The sequence below is a fragment of the Physeter macrocephalus genome, chromosome 2 (genome assembly GCF_002837175.3).
Source record: "Physeter macrocephalus isolate SW-GA chromosome 2, ASM283717v5, whole genome shotgun sequence".
Taxonomy (NCBI): Eukaryota; Metazoa; Chordata; class Mammalia; order Artiodactyla; family Physeteridae; genus Physeter; species Physeter macrocephalus.
Window position 1 is genome coordinate 115,150,879 of NC_041215.1, and position 22,148 is coordinate 115,173,026.

Sequence of the window (22,148 nt, forward strand, 5' to 3'; positions counted from 1 at the left end):
GGTCCTCAAGACCCATGGATTCTTAGTCTGAGCCCAATAAAATTGACTGTTCCTTCTTAAAAAAAAAAGCTTCCAGTACAGGGGACAAAAACTGTGGAAATATTTTTTTAAACGAGTATATAATATTTTATTTCAAGATATATTTAGTAAACATTCATTTATTTATATACTGGAAAATATAAAATGATAAAAAATAAATAACTGCAACTTCAGAAGTATGAAAATTTTAGCCTGTACAAAGGAAAAGAAAATAAATGCTTTTGAATATATGTGTGACTAAGGCAAATAACTTCTCTCTCTGTGTCTTAAATTTATTTTCTGTAAAATAAAATACCTGGAAAAAATTATCATTTTAAGAATTCTACCTCCAGCCAACAATTCCAAATCTCATATATATTAGAAACAGAGCAAACATTAAAATGCATTCAACATGGTAATCTGCAACCTCAGTAGAGTGTGATGAATTTACATGTGTTTGTTTATAAAATCACCCAGAGCTTCTGAGTATCTGAAGTGTTGTTGTTACTGATGTGCTTTTGTGGATAGCAAGTATATTAAATCCTACAGCCCTGACTTTCTTACTGATTGAAATAAACTAATTGTGGAGCCAGGGCCAAATATCCTTGGTCTTTGTACATCAGGCTGTCTGTTCCCACTGCTGTGCAATGTCTGTTAGGTGCTGGACAAATGAATGGCTAGGCAGAATGTACAAATAAGTACAACGGACTGAATCCCACTGAAGTATGTTTGCATGATTTCCATAAATTTCAATGTGACATAAGTCTAAGCAGAGGCTTTAATTTCAGGCCCACAATCACTGCAAATTTTTCTATATTCTCTGTGTTAACATCTGTTGAAAATCTTAGAATAACTGGGAATCACAGTTAAAAATCAAAATTACGAAATCATTTAAATTTTTCATTGAGAATGAATTTAAAGCTCTTAGTTTTAGTTTGTTCTATAACATATGATTTATTCTTTTCTTTATTAAACATTTCAATGTTCACAATTAAATTTTTTTTTTAAGAAAGAGTAGAGTACAATGTGAAGAAAATGGTATTCTCAGGTCTTGAATTAGAAAAGCTTAAACAAATATTGCCATCCTGGTCCAAAAACTGTATTTGTTCTCAATGCATCATTATGTTCAATTAATAAATTTTTTTCCGTATAATATTTTGCCAATTGATGAAAACTTAACAGAAAAATTTGTAGAATTCAGGGAGATGGCAACACACTCTTTATGATGTATCCACCACACCATTATTATCAACAACTATCTGAATGTTTAGAGTACAAGGTGTTTACCTGCAGTGTGTTGAGTGGTAAATTCAACATAGTAAAAACAGTCAGTGTAAACTTCCTCTTATTAGCATGAGAGTGACTGCGATCCAAGGTCCGTTCTGTTCTTCCATTCGCTTTTTTCTTCTCTCTCCAGCCATGGAAATAGAGCTCAGTTATTTCTGCATGGATGCAAGGTGAATGAGGCTGTCGTTTCTCCTTGCAGTGCTATTTATTACAGGTCACTGACATAATACAGCTATTTTTTTAATTTAAAAAAAAGTTATATAGCATTATCTCACTTACTCGGGTATTTGAGAGGAATGTGCAGAGTGTTATTTATTTATACAGAAATCTGCCAACCGAGAGACATCATCTTGCTTTGAGGGGCCTCCTGCTGGCAAACTGAGCAGCCCTGTTATTTTAAGAATTAAAACGCTGCACACTGTATGGAAGAAAACATAACACAATCCTATAGTGTGAAGCTGTCTGGATTTTCAACCTGTAAAAATACATTATTCCAATAAGGACAAAACTTAGAAAACTTCAAAGTGTATCACAAATTGGGATTATCTATGTAGTTTCATTGTTCTCAGCTATGAGATACATACATTATACATATTTAATGCATAGTTATATTATGCATAATATGACAATATCAGACCTACTTTGATCATAAACCAGTCTAATGCACTAATAAATTAATTGATAAGGAATTGATTTTCTAGATAAGTACATCTCAGTTTGCAGTCTGAGAGACAGTGTCTATACCTACAAAAATAATCTTAGAAAACAGAATTCTAATCATTGTCTCTGATCTCAACTACAGATATGACAGCAATTAGTTCTTCCTGAATAATGTCCTCACTGCAAATTACATTCAAAAATGAATGTTACTTCTCACTTACACATTACATAATTTCATCTCAGAATTTCCCAAGACCCACCTAAGAGTCCTGGGAAATAACTGAACATTTAATAGCATCAGGACTAATAAATATACTTCAAAATTTTCATACTTGTAAAAACTACAGAGCATAACACAATGCATTAAGAGAATTGCAGTGATGCATGGAACCAATGAGAATCAAAATATTTGTGTAAAAATAAACATTTGGGGCGCGACAAGGCTCCAGTAGGTACAATTTTGATCCTTGTTGTGAAGGACAACTTTAGCAATTCACTTATACTTCATTATTTCTAAAGAGCTGAGTGAATAGAGAGCTCAAGTTGTTCATAGTTGAAATACTGTATAGGAACAGGAGGGAGACCTGGCAAAAAGGAATAAACTACTGTGCTGAGGTAATATCTGCTACCCTAGCCTCTAACTCCTGCTGGATCACGGGAGGGGGTGATCACGGGAGGGGGTCGGGGGGAATATAAGGTTTTAGGACACGAATAGTTGCATGTCAAGCCCTAATCCTAGAGAAGATTTCTTTCACAACTACTGAGACTATTCCAAATAGGGATCACAGTCAAAAGGAACAGCTGTTTATGACCTCCTCTGAAAATAGTTATTTGGGACTACCACTGCTGCCCTTCTTGCACTGATGTTCCTAATCAAGATTTCTAGTGGAGAGGAATGAAAAACCTATAAAACCAGTTTTCCTAAATTTTATTTCTCAAAGTGCAAATAAATCCAGAGAAGCTTGCTATCCTTCCTCTTAGCAATATAATGTAGTATAGATCATTCATCCCTGAATTTTTTTAAAAGTACAATAAATGCTACTCATATTTTAACATTTTATTACTACTAGAAACATAAGAAATATGATTTTAACATTTTATTACTATTAGAAACATAAGAAATATGATTTAAACTATGAGTTACAAGGAGTTTTATGTAATATAGGTATACCAAAATTTAATCAAACAATGCATACAACTTCCCAACTCTCTTCTTGGAAAAACTGCAAAACATCATGTTCTTTTTCAGGAATGTATTGATGGTGACAGTAGCTTTGGTGATATTAAAGCTACTACATGAAATGATAAAGGGTAAATAAAATGGCTGTTGGAAATTGGCCTCACTAAATCTGAGGAAAATAATTCATTTTAAAAATCAATAATTTTCTGCTTTTAAGCTGTATTCGTTTCAGGCAGATATGTCCACAGACAACCCATTTTAGTATATTTGCAAAAGCTAAATAAAGGAACAAAATGATTTCAAATAAAACAAAATAAAAGTTAAAAATCCAAAGTGCTACACCCAGGTAAAGACTATACATTAAATGAGCACTGAAGGAAATGAGTAACACAATTAGAATCACAGCAAACTCTTCCAAATGTACAAGTGGAAAAGAGGAAAACTGCTTCCATATTTGGGGATAGGGGTTGGGGCAGGGGGTTAATTCATAAACACATGGAACCCTAACAAATCCTATAGTATTTAAACACGATAATGATATATTTTAAATAAGAAAGGCAAAATTAGTAATAAAACTGATAGAAACTGACTGCCCTTTCTAATGGGAAAGGCTCTCTAGAGTGGTTTTTAAGTAGGATATTGACTGGCAGTGAAAGATTAAGACTGCTGTGTAAGAGGAGAAGGAGTTGGTTCCTGATTCATGGATGCAGTTAGAACCACTCAGGGGTGGAGGACAGCAGGGTCTAAAACAAAAGCCCGCATGGAGTGAGATAAAGGAAGGAGAGACTGGCTGAATGTTATGTGGTGGTCATTTCGTCTCTGGCATTTTCATTTACCCGTTCAATATCCCTGCTTCTCTCATAAACTCAGCCTATTGTCTTTCTTTAAACTCAAACCTTGAAAGTTAATTACTCTCATTTCCATTACCTCACCACTGAATAGGACTAATCCAAATTACCCCACCAAATACCTGATTAAAGGTTAACATAGTAACAACAATTGTCATTTACAGAATATATTCATGAAGTTTAATCTGCTCATGGTATCTTCATTTAAAATATATCAGGGCATCTTCATTGGATAAATATCCTTTAAAAATTTCTTTGATTCAAATATGCAGATAACACTTTTTTTCTCTAAATTTGTGATCAACCATAGGTTAAAGAGAATGTCATATTAATGATAAATAACAAAATCGATGGAGGAAAATCAGTGGTATTGACTTGGATTATAGTTTCATACTCCAGTTTCAGTCTGCATTTAAGAAAAAATTACAGTTGTATCTACATGAAATCTCAATCCCAAATTCAACACCTGCGTCTAAAAATCATATAAAATTTAAGAAGATTCTGGCATGTGACAATTATTTTGTGTTACTATCTTCACATCTGAATTTTTAGTAATTTAACTGCTACATTAAAAGGTCTTAATTGCAAGAGTATAACTCATAGAGTGTCCCAGAAAGTCTGATAGAACTTAATCACACATCCCCACTGTCTATATTACTCTGAAGCACCACCTGTCAGCTGAGCAACATAATGGCATGTGACAGAGCTTGTGAACCAAATTTCTATCTGTCTCTCAGTCTAAAGACAATAGCCTAAATAAAAATATATATTTTTATTTCTTATGCTGCAATTCACAGCATCTTTGAAAGTTTCCAGACTGGTAACTAAGAGAAATAACTATTTTCTTGATCTAACTCACTGGCAGTAGGGAGGTTGAGGTTGTTGCCGGAAAGGAAGCAGTCAACTTTAGAAGGGCAAAAACTGCCCTTCCCATCAGTAATACTGTTTTGCGGTGTTCCAATGTTAATCAGCGAGTGAGCACAATTGGCAGAGTCCTATGAATTAAAAACTGTATGATGATATGCATAGCCTTTGATTCCTTCAATATCAAAATAAATGTATAAAAACCATGATAGAGGGAAAGAATTTAATAATCACAACAATTTACAGACTGTCTTCTATGTGGAAAAATCTGTTTAGTATACATAGATAGATGTGAAGATTCTGCTCCAGCGTGCAGAAATTTTTCCAAAAAATACATTCAGTCATACATTATATTAGTTGTGCCCTATCTTGAAAAGTTTAAATGCCTATAAAATGTAACATAAAAAGTTATCTCATGAATTTGATTAAAAACCATTTTCTCTTGAAGGTGCTTTAAAAAACAATAAGGATGAAAGGACAGAGGACTTGAGTTTGCCAGGTAAACATAAATCTTTGGAATAAAACTGTCTCCCTACGCTTTTTTTTAATACCAAAACTGTAAAAAAAAAAAAAAAAAAAAAAAGAATATGAAGGAAAAATGATTTCAGAAAACTGCCCCTCACAGGGAGCCAAATTCTTTCCCAAATAGTCTACTTACAGTACTCTTGCCTATCCATATACACAATGATTCTGCAAATCAATACTGCATCACCTGTTTATAAACATAGGACATAGAACTGCTGTTCAAATTATGAGAAAGGGGAAGTCCATGGTCTGCTCATATTTAACATTTTGTAACTTTAACTGTATGATGTTTCTTTTTTTGCTTTTAACTGCTTTAGCTATCATACTACTAATACTATAGTGTACATAATGTAATTAACTACTGAGCATCTATGTGATAGATACTGTTTTATATGTACTACTTCATTTAATCCTCATAAATATGAGGTTCATCTTAATATTAGATGCCCTTTTTAGATGAGAAAATTGAAGCTTAAAAAGATTAAGAAATTAACCCATCTTCACATGGTTAGTATGCAAACCTGGGCTATTTAATTCTTAAGTCCCTCTATTTAACCTCTACTTTAACTCTTTGCAATATTTCACTTAATATTATCGATTTTAAAAAGTGATTAAACAGGTTACTCTACTTGAAGTGTTATAAATGTACTGAAATTATAATGTGACAATAGAAAAGTAGCATATATTGTTAATATACTTGATCATGTTTCCAAGTTTTGCATATTCACAAATATACCTGGTTATTAACAATTATTATGGGTATCAAATAATTGTTAATGGCCTAAAATAGGTAACAAATGAATCTATATTACCAATATCCTTCTTAGAGGTTTTAGTTTATTTTCTTATATAAAATATTTCAATTTGGACCATGGAAAATTGATAGTTAGGAGCTTAGGCATTGCTGATTGGCCACCTGCACAGATGTTTCCCATTTGGTAAATTATAAAATCTCTCTAAATTTCTGTTTCCTTGACTGTAAAATGAGGACAGTAGTGGCCATCTTGTGTAGATTAGTTGAGATATTGTATGAGAAGTGCTTTAGCACACTTCCTGACACAGTAGTCCTTTAGTAAGTATTAGATATTATGACTTGTTGGCTTTTTATCAATGAAGAATTAGTTGTGTTGTATAGAAATTTATACCAATTAAGATTTAAAAAGCACACTACATAGTGAAAAGAGAAAAGTTAAATGTTGGACTGCTTGAGTCAGAGATACTGGGTAGATTCACGTAGAGATACCCAGCAGGCAGTAGCGACAGGAAGGAGCGGAGCTCTGGAGAGAGGTAAGAGCTCAGAATTACTTCCATGGCGTTGAGATGGGGAAGGGACCCAGAAACTGAGACAAAAAGGTAATGAAGAGGACCAAGGCCAGAGAGAGGCTTGAGAAAGACTTGTTGAGTGGGTTATCTTCATTCATTGCCTCTTTAAAGATGGATAACCAAAATCTTAAGTCTAAAGTATACCCAATAGTAGCCAAGTAGATTGTTAGAATAGTATCTCTGTTGAGAACTGACTCTGTGATCTTGGCCAGTTATGTCATTCTGAGTCTCAGTTTCCTTTCTTTAAAATGGAGTTAATACCGCCTACCATGCAGATTTTAGGGAACACTGGAACTAATGAGTAAAAGTACCAGCACAGTCACAGTGCTTGCTGCAGAGGAAGCATTAAAATGGATATAGACTGAGACAGGAGAGGTGGTAAATCAGAAAGACTTAAGGCAGAAGGTAGTACCTAAAAGGAATGCAGTTTTCATACCAGGAGAACCTAAAAGAATGTTAAAAGAATGGCAACAAAAGAAAAAAGCAAAACATTTCATTTAGTGTAGATCTTACAGCATAGATCCAAAATAGGTAGTAAAAGAGATGGAAATGTCAAAGGCCTTGAAGAAAAATATTTCCTAAGCAGACTGAGAAAGGTTTATTTGTAACCAACTGAAGCATGCATATGTGCCTCCATCTTTTTATTTCTTTTTGATTTTTCAGTCCCTTTAGAAAAGTGCTTCTCTTTTGCTCTGATTTCTTAACACTTTACTCTCCACTCAGAACTAGAGGCCTATTTTTCTAACTTCCTGCCCTGCCTATGTCCTCACCTTCTTATATATGTTTCTCCCTCTGGTTAAGTTAAACCCAGTCTTATAAATACCTGCTGGCATAAACCCTGAAACACAATGAAACATTTGTATACTTTTATTCTGTATCATGTGGTTTTTACAACTGAGAATGATTTATTTGTGATAGTACATTACATTAGAGGTATGAAGGTCTAATGTAAAGACTACTGAGAAAAAATAAGAGCAAAATATTTTATATTTAAGGAAACCAAACTTTAAAATATCCTTCACATATCCACAGATCTATTAAGGACAGGGAGATGGTGAAAAGCATTTGGGTGGGAATCCTAGTCACAGAGACAGAGAGTGTGGCTTTCACTGCCTCTATTTTTCAGAGACCAGGAAAGGGTATTTGGGCATGACATGCTTGTGACAGACCCTCAGGGTGGGAAGGGCCCTCAGTGGCCACAGAACCCAATCCCCGCTCCCAACATCACTGACCAGTTGTTCTTCAGCTGCCTCATTCATTCTTTATCATCACAGAAGAGGTTAGATAAGACTTTACCACCCCACACACATGAAGGAACTCACCATCTCCCAGGACAAACCATTCCATCTTCGGGACGCTCTAACTGTGAGAAACTCCTTGATGGTGTTCAACCGAAATCTGACACCTTACAATTTCAAACAGCTGCTAATGTTTCTGTTCTCCAAGGCTACACAGAACAGTGCTAATCCCTCTTATGTGTAACAGCCCTCCAACTCTTGAAGATAGTTATCATGTCCCCTTCCCAAGCCTCCTCTTTTCCATGCCTGGCATCTCCTTCTTTCTTTAATCATTCTTCAAATGAAATGGAACTCCATTATTTTGTTGTAAATATAGTTTTCTTTGCAAAATAATAAATCACATGTCCAAACGAAGTTACCAAGAGTATAATAATTAAGCTGATATTCACAACTTCTTTCACAATATTACATTTTAATCATGTAAAAGAAATGTTAATTGAATGTTTTCTTATCCACCACAAATGAAAAGAATATATGCGGTGCCCTCAAGGGACAGACTCATATCTTACGTGACAATACACACTCGTGGAGCAGCTGACACCTTGCCAGATAAGCTGTTCATTCTGATTAATAATATAAGCATGTAACATGTTTGTTCCCACATAGTTACGGCAATCGCAAATTCAAATTGTTGTGATTCTTCAGCAGCCCAATTTAAAGACACACATCACACATCAGCACCTGCCTCACTCTCAGGAAAATTCACAGCATCTGCTTTATTTGAGTCCTTTGGCCTGCCTCATTCATATGATTTGCTCCTAGGTTAATTCAATTGAGAACCAGTGACATCCTGTCTATTGTTTTTAAGCCACTTCTTTCCAAACTTCAAGTCAAATCATTAGTACCTAAGCTGTGATACACAACTTAGAAACATGCCTCCTTCATACCAGCTAATACTTAATGGCGGCAAAGTTAGTATGATACTGTTCACATTCCTATTATTTTAAAATACTTATGGCAAAATTTTTATTATGTGTAAGAGTAACACTCATAGTATTTAGTGACCATCCCAGCAAAAACACATAAGAATGGATCACAGTATATGCCAAAGCAGAGATTGTGTCAGATATTAATTCTTTAGTTGTTTGATCTGGGAAAGCCTGAGGGAGGGGTGCCAGGGGAGGGCTCTGGGAAAGCCAATCGGTAGGAATATATTTTAATATTTTATCAAACAATAAAAGCATAAGGAACATAGCACTTGGATACTAGTACTGGTAATAGAATATACTTTGTTGCTCATACTCTTACACAAAGGTTTCTAGGATTTTGAAAAAGCCAATCAAAAGTCTCAACATTCTTACTAGAAATAAAAAAGACATAAAAGTTATTTTTTCACATATTTCAGTAGGAAGCATTGAAAAGCATTTGATCTTGACCTGCTATGAAATCAGACGTCTTTAGCTTAAAAACCTTCGTGTGCTATATCAGCATATATACAATTCCTACAGACTTTAATCAAGAGAGAAGCTGTCTGAAAAAATTAACCTTGAAATAACCACTGAAAATATGATGAGATGAACAATTCATGAATATGAGAATTATTCTCTATAGTGAGCTTGATTATGGAGAATGCAGTCTTGAGCCATGACAAAGCTCTAGCAGGTATATAAATAATACTATAACTTTTTAGATACCTTTACAATACACTATGATAGAAAAGACTTTTCGGATGTTTTTTGAGATAATCCCAAACATGGATATTACTGTCCAAATTCCTGGCTTTTTCTAGGATCACGTTTCCATCAAGTGTTACATGTTTTATGACATTTTTTTCAGACAAGTTAGCCTCACTTAGGAATTCATTAAAATTTATTCTTTTGGATGATGACACTTTTTTACAAAGACCAAGATTTGGGTTTTTTGTGTATTTTGTTTTATAGCCACTTCCTGATAATTACAGTGGATCTCTTCCTGTTGGCTTATCCAGCAGATGAATGACTAGGTCCAGAATATGCATCTAACCACATACCAGATTTGAATCAGAAAATTATCATAAAATGGAACTTCTTATTCACTCACAAATAGTCAAAATCCTTAAATATCCCAAGCCCAGTATATATGTCCTTGAAACAAAGATATTTTGGATGTTTTGACATATTTTATTTTCAGCAGACCTGGAACAATTGAAATGTTTTTGTTTTTTCCCTTTTTCTCATTAATAAATCTACCTTCACAGTGCTCATCCTGCCAGTGAGAAATGTGGTACTTAACAGAAATTTATTTTTATACAGCCTATAAATGTTGAGTGAAAGCTGTTAAACTGTGGGAGACAAACTTCATCTGTACCTTTCAAAGAGTGGCTGAGTCAGTTTGTAGGAGTGAAACAGCATGTATCAGATCTAAATTTGCTAAACAAAATTAGCTGCGTGCCATTCTGTTTGTCTTATCTCTTTCTCTGGCTCATGGTGTGCTAATTCTGGCCACAAGCAATATAGTAAGTACAGAAAAAATAATAAATGTCCTCTTCATCAACAGTTACATAAAATGTTTTGTCTATTTCAATTTATCTCAAAGTTTTTATATTTTCAAATTTCATTCTGCACTTAAAAAAGAAAAGAAAAAGGCCTCTAAAGAACTGTATCTGAATACCAATCACTTCAGTTTCCATTAATTCCAAGTACACTTTTAGAGGTTTGGATATATCACCAGGGACAATGGGGCTGCTAAATTTGAAGTTAAAACAACTGGAAAATATTAACTGTTTAGCTGATATTTTTACATAGTAAAAGTGTGACTTGAAATACTAATCCTTTTATTGTTACTTAAATGTGTTAATATATTAGTAGTTAAAATATTACCAAATATCTGAGCTGAGTACTGATTTTAATTTAGATGCATTGTTTCATTCACAGCTAATAACGTCTATTGTAGTTAAAATGGTCACATTTAACATAGTCAGAGGGTAAAAGTTAAAGATAGATTTTTTCTTTAACTGTGCTAAATAACAAATGATTAAAAATTCAATGAGCTGTATTTCAAGGGGTAGGGCCTTAGTAATATAGCTTTTATATACCAAAAGTGACAAGATTCTTTTAAATCACAACATTATAAACCAACCATTATGAACTACAGAATTGCATAAGAGACAGCATTACATGACCCATTTAAAAAACATGGCATGGGGCTTCCCTGGTGGCACAGTGGTTGAGAATCCGCCTGCAGATGCAGGGGACACAGTTTCGTGCCCCGGTCCGGGAAGATCCCACATGCCACGGAGCGGCTGGGCCCGTGAGCCATGGCCGCTGAGCCTGTGCGTCGGGAGCATGTGCCCCGCAACGGGAGAGGCCACAACAGTGAGAGGCCCGCATACCACAAAAAAAAAATAAAAAATTTTAAAAAATTTTTTAAAAATAAAAAACATGGCATCAAGAAAATATATATATACCTGGATGAGGCATGTTCATATTCAGAGTGGAAATATTTTGAAAATTATCTCTACAGAGTACATTATTTCATCCAAAGATATACTGAAGTGCTTTATAGTGTGATTTTACTCTTTATGACAATTTTTTTTCTCAAAACAATGCATTCTTCTACATTAATAGTAGACGCTAGCTATGTGCAGTAGGAAAAAAAATTAAAAATTATATAATGACACCCAAAATTCACACTGAGAAATAATATGACTTCTTAAAATGTATAATTTTCAAACATAGGCAGAAGTACCATAAAGTTTTTTGTAAAAGGCTTCAGCTTCAGAGCCCCTCTCTTCCATTGGTGCCTCCCAAGGACCTGTACTTAATTCGTATTTTTATTTCTGTATTGTTTTTAAAGAGGTTCCCCAAACTGCATAAATGCAGGTCCCAACATCTTGGAAATGCCCCTGCTTTGAAGTTTTCTCAAGAAGACAAGGCTTATATGATGATTTCCTTAATACATACAACACACAACACACATACACACACACACACACACACACACACACACACGCACGCACAAAAAGACCTCTGGAGAATAGAAAGGATGAGGAGAAATGCAGAGTAATCCAAAGGAGGACTCCTCGAATGATAGATTTATTGGATAAGTTTCTTCAGATGGCTCCAGGGAAAGCATAAAGAGCTGTTGCCCTGAAGGCAGAAGGATTTGGTGCGCTGAGCATCCTTTTCTCACACAGTGGGGCAGGTAGAGTAGAGGAGCCATGCCTTTCAGAGGGTCACTAGCTCCTGTGGCTGGAGAAGGCATGAAAGAGGAGGAGCTGCAGACGGCAGAGGCAGCTGGCTCAGAACACGGCAGACATGTAACTGCACCGACGCATTCACCAGTCAGGCTTCACCCTTACCTACTGCTGCTTTACATCTCTACTTCCTCGTCTACAAAGTAGGGACAATAATCCCTGACTCAAAGTTTCTTCTCAGGGATTCTTAAAGGAAAAACAATCACGAAAGTTCTAAGAAATTTTTCAGACAGAGGTACTAATGTCTCCATACCCAATTTTCTCATTAATAGATTACTCTGCAGACTGTTAGGTAAGTTTTGAAGTTACATTAACTCTTTCAGGACGTTATAAATTAAGGTACACTTAGGGCACCACAGTGACCTAGAAAGGTTGACAGTTTCTTGGAATCTGATAACCTGAGAAGGAATGTCTGGAAGAGCATTTTCTCTGGTAGAATCTGACCAGGGAAAATCTATAAATACTATAATCATCTCACCAATTTGCAGAATGCAGAGTGAATCATCTAAAAGAGCAGCTAAGAGAATCCCAGTCACCTCTCAGTACAGTTATGCTTCAAGTATTTCTTTTATAAGATCCTTTTCAAATGGGAGGCATATGTCTATTTGTCTATTTTAAGATACTGAGAAATCTTAGTATTAACAAAGTTGTGTTATTACATACATCTAGGAATAGAAAATGCCACATTCTGTCTGGAACCCTTTTTTTTATGAAATACTTATTAGCATTTCTCTGGAGGCAAATTCCTCCCAAGAGTTTGGAAAAATCACTTAATAACATATTTTTTTATATTATGTTTCATTGGTCTCATCTGTCCTTCTTTAAAAGAAAGGGGAAATCTAGCATCTTGAGCTTCTTATATGTCCTCCTCAGTGCCTAACACAGTCCTCAAACACACTGATAGGTCAGTACATGTTTACTGCTTAAACTGATTAAAATTTTAAAATAAGAGATAAGTAAGAAAAGCAAAGTAATGGCCACATAAAAATAGTAGGCTACAAGACAGTTACGTGTTTAAGAACGGTATTTATATATATTTAACTCACCAAAAATAAAACTAACAAATATACTCGGTACCATATTATGAGCAGACTCTAAAAATGGGAATGAGGACAAATGATATACTCTTGGAAACACTCCATTGAAAGAAATACCCTAGGAAGCTCAAGAAAGCAACTAAGGAAATTCCCAGGGTAAACATGTCTAATATCTATTATTAGTAATTCTATAATTATGTTTTTAGAACAGCTTACTTTGTGCACTTATATGGTTTAATTATAAATAATAACCATCCGTGAATGAGCTTAAAATTGTTTCAGCAAATGTATGTTATTCTTTCATTTAAAAAAATATTTTTTAAAGCGCTTACCATATATGTGGCACCTCATTAGTCTCTGCAGGGTTTGATAAAAATGTTTGCTCTTAAAAAGTTAAAACTATAGAATGGTTTAAGATTAAATGCAGATAGGTGGTACAGATAAGGATTATAGATTAGGGTAGCAAATGAAGGAAGATCTAATGAAGAGGTATGATTTAATACGGAACTGGAAAGATTCAACAGTTTGGACAGGGCGGGCAACCAAGTGAGCCATGAATTCCAGAGAAAGGGGTCAGCAAAAGGAAAGACAACAAGCAAGGCTCTGGAATACTGCCTAGGTCAGCCTGGTTCTTAGACAGAATACATCTTAAGAAACTCTTAAGACTGGATCAAAAAGGAAACTGAAGACTATTTTAACAGGCTTTGAACTCTGCAATGGGAATCCATTGAAGGCTTCTGAATAGAAACTAGGATAATAAAAGTATTATATTAGAAATGGTCATCTGGCAGTGACAAGAAGGAAGTCTTGTAGGTAACAGGACATCGAACAAGTGGATGAGTAAAAAGGATCTTGCAGTAGGCTGCTCTGAGTTTTTAATGACTAGATGAGGTCAACAAAAGTCTTAGGGAATAGATTTTAATAAGCCATGCAATCAAATTTCCTTTGGGGGGAAAAAACAAAACTTGTTTAACTGCTCTAGTTCTAGACAAAATGATCAGACAACAGGAACTCTTAAAAATGAAAGTGTGTGTCTAAAAGAAATATTATTCTGTTTTACTTTTATTTGGTTTTCATAGGTTCCCATAGGAAAAAAAAATCTCATATTCTCATATCCTCTAAGCCTACAGGGAAGAATAGGAAATAATGACAAAAAAAGTTTTTAGTAAAAGGAGAGTTCACTTAAAGCAAAATGCCATCCATGACTTCAATTAGGCATCCCCTGCTAGTGATGAGGACCCATCTTGAAATAGAGGATTGCATAACTTATTACTCAAGCTATAACCATACTAGACATAGTCATAGAACCTAGAGAATCTGTTGTCATTTTTTCAGTCCTAACCAGCCATGAGATATCCTCAGCACACCATAGAAGACCAGCAGACACATTTTTTGAGAGCAGGTTTACAATCCCCATTTGTATCCTAAAAGCTTAAAACTTGGATGTCCACCTAGACCATGTGCATAAGGGACTAGACATATGTAAAGGTCAGAAGAGTAGTAAAGATATGGTAGGTAAAATTTATTATTTACAAGTCTGATCTTTTTGGAAAATAAAGGAGTGCTTATTGCACCCTTCATTTTCTTCTCTCTAAACACTTTTAGACAATGTCCCAAATGAAATATAGAACATTCATAGAGCCTTGATTCCTATTACTTTAGCTCTCTGGATTGAGAAACTGAGTCTTATATATTCTTATTCGTGTTTAGTATGCTTCAGTAACCCCCACAATATTGGAAATAACGTGATTAACAGTAATGATCCTGAGCTAGCTCTCAAGGGAGAAGTTTAATGATACTGCAGAGGATGTTTCCTGTGTCTATGTTAATGTTTTACAGAGGGGGACCCATTTTTATTGCAAATTCCTAACAGGAAGTGACTCTTCCTGCCAAAACAGGTTTGAACCTCCCTTCTGTCACTATCCCCCATGAGAATGCTGATCATGTCCGAGAAACCTCTGGTGCTTTAGAGAAGTCAGGGACAACCAGAGAGAGTTAAGGTTAAATCAACAACATTCAAAGTCACAACGACCAGAGGCAGCTTCTTGCAGAAGCCAACTAGAAGGAGGCAAATGCACCACAAAAGTAAATTTATAAAGTCTTAGTACTTAAAGCTTAGCTTATGCACTTGTGCGAAGAATAACTGTGATCCTAGTAGGGTGTGAAGAAAGATGAGGACCCAACAAGATCAGTGGTTAAGATAAAGAACCTTGCATCTAAGGATGGGCCTGGATGAATCTGAAGTATTCCCATGGATTTGCTAGTTAAGGATCCAAAGCAACTAACTGGTCATGAAGAACCCATTGTTTACCCTTTATAATCCATTTTCTTAAAGCATGCATACTACTTAATACAGAATGAAGAAATAACCGTTCTCTACTTATTGGTCATCTTCACAAAGTCACAGGTAAAAGAAACTCTTGAAGGCACTATTATAAACAGATACTAGCATCGGCAACCCTTACCTGACTTAGGGTCAAAATTCTATGTCCAGAATAGGCACTACCAGGTGAATAGATCATCTTACAGAACTACATCGTAACAAAGTTTGCTATATTTCTTTAATCTTAAGGTGCTGTAAGTTATAAATGCAATAAATGATTATTCTTAAATATAAATTAAAGATGATGATCCTACAGTCTTCCCCTTGAAAAGAACTTCGCAGTCTGATAATTAAGCCCATGGCTCCAATCCATGTGTTTTCTTTCAATCTCCCAATACTCTTTAAAAATAACCCAACCTTAAACTTTATTTATTCTTTTTTTTTAAGTGTCTGCAACTTTTCAAGTACTTCTGTGTATGTTAAAATGATAGGAGTGTTGGGAACTGCCAACTAATTTATATTACCTAACTTCTCTGGGCTTCCAGTTTCCTCAGCTAGAAAATAAAAGGTGTGGACTAGATGAGTGGCTTTTAAATAGTGCTAGATTTCTGTAAAGCCAGCGCAGGAGAGTAGACACCAGAGTGGGAGAAAAGTGGGAGAGTGCCAAAGGCAGGGGCCACAAAGCTGGCTTCTCGACAAAGCTTTAACAAAAGACTTCTCCTTTCACCCTTTTACCTGTTTTAGATAACAGGGTTACACACATAAATTCACTTGAAAAAAAAGAGGTTCCTTTATAAAAATAATTGAAAACCAATGCATTTCTTTTTTCTAAAAAGTCTAAACATTCTTTTTCTGTCTAGCTGAATCATTAAAAACATTCAAGATGTTAACTCTTTAAGTATTACTTTCAGCTATACTGATAGAGATGAGGAAATTGAGACACAAAGCAAGAAGTCTAACCTAAGATCACAGAGACAATGACTGTATGACCAGAATCTAATTCTCCTAATTTCTATTCTGCTGCTTTATTCTGTAGCATTCCACAACAGCAGGGCTGCTGCTGCACTACTGATAGCTCAGGCGTGCACCATTCCCATTAAACTCTATGTGGCTGCCGCCCCCTGGAGTTGTGCCAAGCAACAGGCCTGCAAAGCAATCACGTATTTAAAATGAAAATAACTATAAAACAATTACTACCTGTTCAAAAAAGCACTTTAGAATTAGGACCCCAAATACCATATACTTCACCTCTATGTTATAAAAATGAGACAGTTCTCTTCCGTCTTGAAAAATTAGTACAAATAGCACCAGTTGAAGTGTCAAATATTACAACAAGAAAGTGGCTTTAAAGCTTTGACTAAAGCATTGGAAAATAGGTCAATTTATTTAATACATATGTCAGAATTATCAACAACTCGGAAAAAGCCCAATAAGACAAAATCTAAAGAGACCATAGAGCAATTCTGAAAAGTAGTATTTTGGGGAAATGGCCTTCAAATACAAATTCTTTAGACTTAATAATTTCTTTATTTCCTTTAGGCAGGTGCTCTTCTGACAGCAATGGTCTGTTAGAAAGCTTACATTATGTTTATTAACATATGTGTTCATGTTTTAAATATATCAATTAACTCATTACTGGGATGTATCTCAATATCACAGAAGACTTGAAAGCCATTTTTCAGAAAACGGCTATACAGTGGAGAAATAGAGAATGCATTACATGCATTTCCCCCTCAGGCATGCAAGCCAAGTCACAAAGACATGGAGTGAGTTCCTCAAGGTATTAAAAAGAAACTGGAGGAACAATGTCCCTACAATATAGAAATCCTGATTTGAACCACCTGGCTATGTCCTGTGTCACACTTAGCCACACAATAGGTAGGCAAAATCTCCTTCAAATTACATAGGAAAGCTACAGTTTCAGGAAACACTGATCTAAGATATTTTTTATTAAAAAAAATAAAATAAAATTGAGGGATTATTTGTCATTATAAACTAAATTTCAGTCAGTAGGAACACTACAAGGCATGAAAAGTAAGGTTTTACTTTAACTGTCTAATATTTATATTAATTCAGAAAATGAGTACTAGATAAAGATGCAATTTGGTTCCATATGGTCAAATGCAACATAGTAGAACATTTCTAAAATGATATAACCTGGAGAAAAGTTTATAATTTGATTAAATTCTGCCCTGCAACCATACTCAGTAGATCACTGTCAAAGATAACAGTGGAATATGCTTGACAATTAACTTTTGTAGAACAGCTATAGTCTTAAACATTCATAAGCTAATTTCAACGTAAATATTAACATCTCGCCCTATAAAGCAGTATCTCTTAAAGGGGTAAAATCAAACAGCAAGTGCCAAGAAGTCTGCAGGTAAGAGACCATCTTTTTTGATCATTTGCTTCATTTATGTTATAGGCACTTACAATTTACACACGGATATCCAACAGCAGCAGGACACTGTAAAATAAAGCAAAAACTTGTTGCTATTTTTAATATATGCTAAATTTTTTAAATAACTGGATTGAAATAATACTAAAAACGATACCACTTTAAAACACTGCCATGTTTAAGACACACTAATTCAATTTATTTTCTAAAATGTGCACCTTACCTAGTCATTAATCTCAAGGTGGCTCTAATCACAAGGCTTCAGAGCATATTTAGATAGAGCACATTTCCTTGCACCCCTAGCATTTTTTAAATGGCAGCAGTCTACCTTCCTTCTTTGGTCAAAAGGGGAAAAGAGGGAGAGAGAAAGGGAAAAGGGGACTTCTCTGTTGAAAGATTTGGCCTTGGAGTCAGGGTTTTTGAGATGTGCTAGTGATCTTGGATCGATGTCTTTTTATTTTCTTTCAGGAATAAATCTGAGCAATGGAATGGCTTGCGATTGTCCAGCCAACCAGCCATATCAGATTTGTCAGAAAGAAAGAATGAAAACTGGCTCAGAGGACTCCTGCAGTGCCTGAGTGGCAGGTTGCTGGGAAAGACACACACAAAAAGAATATCCTTAGTGATGATGTGGAAAACATATATTCATGTGTAAACTCAATAAATAATAAGATGTAAAAAAGAATCTATAGTAATGGAAAAGGTAAATGCATAAGACAGATGATAAATAGAACTTCTATTTAAGAACCAAAGGGATAAAAGCTCATGAATACTAAATATTTGAATCCACTTTAAGGAGAAAATATGATTTTTCCTCAAATGAATGCAAACTCCAAATATCAGCCAATGCAAACTGAGTGTTTTCAGGTTAGAGCAAAAAATACGTAAATCTTCCATGAAGGGCATGCCCTGGTAAATATTCTAATGTAATTTCTTAATTAAGACACATATTCAGTGACTAAATGAAAATTATACATATAAAGGAGTAAGTACCTTGATTTTCAAAAATATTGACTTTCTATGCATGTATGATTAAAAAAAAAGGAGTTTGGTTTGAGAGAAAAAGAATCAGAAATCAAGGAATCATGACACAACAAGAGTCATTCAATTTTATCATATCAGTCCACATTATAGTATATTCAAGTGATCTGCAGTCACAATAATAGGTATAAATTAATTTGGAAGCATTCTGAAGAAAAAAAATTATACCTTAGTCTAAAAAGGCTCCTTTTACATATATAAGAATTTCCAAATTGAAAGAAAAAAAGGGAAAGTGTACCCATGAGTGTGCTTACAGTAAATACATGTAGGGAGATAAGTGATTTTTTTAAATTATATTGAACATCTTTTCATCATTTAACTAAGTTTTATTAACCTTTTTCTTCTCTAATGTAAAAAGAAAACTAATTTTGTAGATATATCTTAAATACGTAGGAAAAATGTATGTTCTTTTATAGAATGAAAAGCAGGACCTAGTTACTTGCAAATAAAAAATGGGAACTGAACTTGTTCATCACATATCTACTAAGGTATGTACGGGCATCACTTCAGTACTAGTATATTTACATACATATATTGTATTTCAACACAAAGGTGATACTGATTATTTTTCCATCATACCAGGAAGACAGAAATTTTGGAATTCTTTTTGGTGGTAAAGGCTTTATAACAGCCACATAAAGGGCCTTTGACTATAATATTTCTAGATAAAATAAATTACTGGAAATGAGACAAAGCCCTTCAGAATTACTATTTTTTTAAAAAAAAAAAAACTGTCTTCTCTAAAGCTGATTTTTTTTTTCCAAGCAAAAGAGGAAAACTACAAACAGGTCCTCTTCAGTTACAATTATTTTAATAAATATCTTAGATTTATACAACAGAATCCTGCCCCTCCCATATTTTTATTCTGTTCACAGACAGCAGTAAATAAGGTGCATTCCTTCTGTTTCTTAAGAAATTAGCATTTCAAAAATATGCCACTTTCCCCTGAACTCCAAGCGTGTCTAATAATGCGAGAAGCAGATTGTCTTCCCTCGTTTCCTTAATTTGTTTCATCTAAAAGCAATTCACTCAACATCTTGTCGCCCTCTGGCAGCTTAGTTTACTTATCCGCACTTAATTTCTCGTTCGGACCAAAACAAACTCCTCCAAACTGCTACTGACTGCTAACCGCGAGAGGGGAGACACGCAATATGCATTTACTTGGGAACATACAGCCATAGGTACGTAGCCACGAACACACGCAGAGCCTCACTCATACCCCAGAACGTAAGTTGGTTTTCTAAAAGCACTACATTAAAACCAGCTGAACTTTCCCTGCCAGGTGCGGCAGGGCGGGGGTGGGGAAGAGGAAAAAAAGAAGTCCCGGGGGCATTTGCAGTTTCCAGTGGATCACCTTAGCGTGCGTGTTGCAATTACACCAGGGATGCACCCGAGAGCTTTTCTTTGTGCGGTCCTTTCATCTAGATCACTTTGTGTTTCAAACAAGGGAGGCTCGCCTTTGTGCCCCCAGAATTTCAAGTACAGAGTCAGACACGGAACAACAATGGCACGCTAATCCTCGCGCACTAAATGGGCTCACTTGTGGGCCTGACAATTCACGCGGGGAAGCGAGAAGAGACCAGCGAGGGCGCGAGCCGGTGTCGCCTGAGACGGGGAAGAGGACAGCTGCAGAACTAATTTGGATTACATTCCTTGCAGAAATTCTGAAAAGGGCTTTTCGGCATAGCTCAACCCCGAGCCTCACAGTTAATACCAGATTGCTGCGGACTCGGAGCCGGGTCCCCCAGCGGCTGAGGCTGCACCAGACGGCCCCCAGTAGGTCTCCTTGCAGAAATTCCTCTCGGCTAAGCTTGCGTGTCAGTCGCAACTGCTTTTGAATGGGTCAATGTGCATAATCAACCCATTGAGGGGAAATATGAAGGGACTCGGAGTGCGGAGGGAGATAAAAAAGGGATGTATCTAAGAGGCCGCTTGGAATCTCAAATCCGTGTTGGTGTAATTCCGGAGGTGGCTGGAGCTCGGGACCTGGTATGCATGAAGAATTTCGGAGTAATTGGGAGGGTGCAAACGTCCAGTACAAACGGCGCACATTGTGCCATTCGAAGGTCATTTTGAGAGGCTCGAGGATTGTAACTTGTTATTTACTAGGCGAGGAGGGGGAGGCGGCGGGGGCGGAGCGGGAAAACTACAGCGCGCTGTTTTCTCGGTGAGGTCAGAAGGACACCCTCCGGGGGCCTGAAGCTCTCCCTCTCGCCACTCCCGTGGGCTTTATCTTCTCTAGCTGCCTCCCACGCTCCCGCGACCAGCCCCGGATGGTTCCGGAAATCTCCCCGGCTCTCCAAAAGGTCCCCCTTGGCCGCGTCAGTCACCCGTTTCCCTCAGCCCTTTCCTGTCCCACTTTCATCCCCAGGAAACTCAAGTGTCAGAAACTTTAAGCTCCCTCGCCCTGCAGGTGCTGTCAGTGGCCCTACGGGCCGCGGCGCGCCGACCCCGCCGCGCTGCCTCTCCCGGGTCAGTGAGCCTCTTGCCGGGCGGGGGCACCGGGGCGCGAGCTCTCCGGCCGACAGTTGCCGCGCACCCAGCGCAGCCGCGCCCGCCTCGGGTTCAATCCGCGTGACGGGTCGGCTCGGCAGCCGCGCCCGGCAGTGAACAGAAGTTGGAGGGACTCCGGCCAATAGCAAGTTGAACTACAGGAAGAACTCTTCCTGGAGCCAAACACAGAAACCAACGGGAAGGCCGGGCTCCCGGCTTAAGTATGTCAAGCCATTTTTTTTTTTTTTTTAAGCGGTCGGGCAGGCAGGCAAGGAAGCGCCCCTCTAGTCAATGGGGGCGAGGGCTGGGCACGCTGGCCGAAGAGGCCTAGGGTTGTGGGCCCCCGGGCCGAGGCGCGTCCTCCCGCCGCGCTCCGGCTCCCAGGCTGGGCTCAAGGCGGGTCTGACCCCGCAGGCTCGGGCTGCCGGGGGCGCAGCGGCCGCGGGCAGCACACGCAGGTGCAAAGTCCGCTCTCTCGGAGCCGCTCTCTCCACAGCCCCCCCGCTCACCGGAGCCCAGCTGCCACCGCCTCGGGGCCCCCGTCCTTCCCCGGCCCCGGGCGGGGAGCGCTTCTCCGAGGCTTCTTCCCTCGGGGGGCCCGGACCCGGAGAGGAGCGTCGCCTCTGACTCCGGCTTTGGGTCTCCCACGTCCTGCACAACGGGCGCTACCAGAAGGGAT

The 22,148-nt window shown here is 37.1% G+C and overlaps 1 protein-coding gene across 4 annotated transcripts in view; it reads right to left on the reverse strand.

Annotated features, from left to right (window-relative positions):
- Window positions 1–22,148, reverse strand: part of ERBB4 (erb-b2 receptor tyrosine kinase 4) — a 1,129,074-nt gene that overhangs the window by 1,106,535 nt on the left and 391 nt on the right. The window lies entirely within an intron of this gene.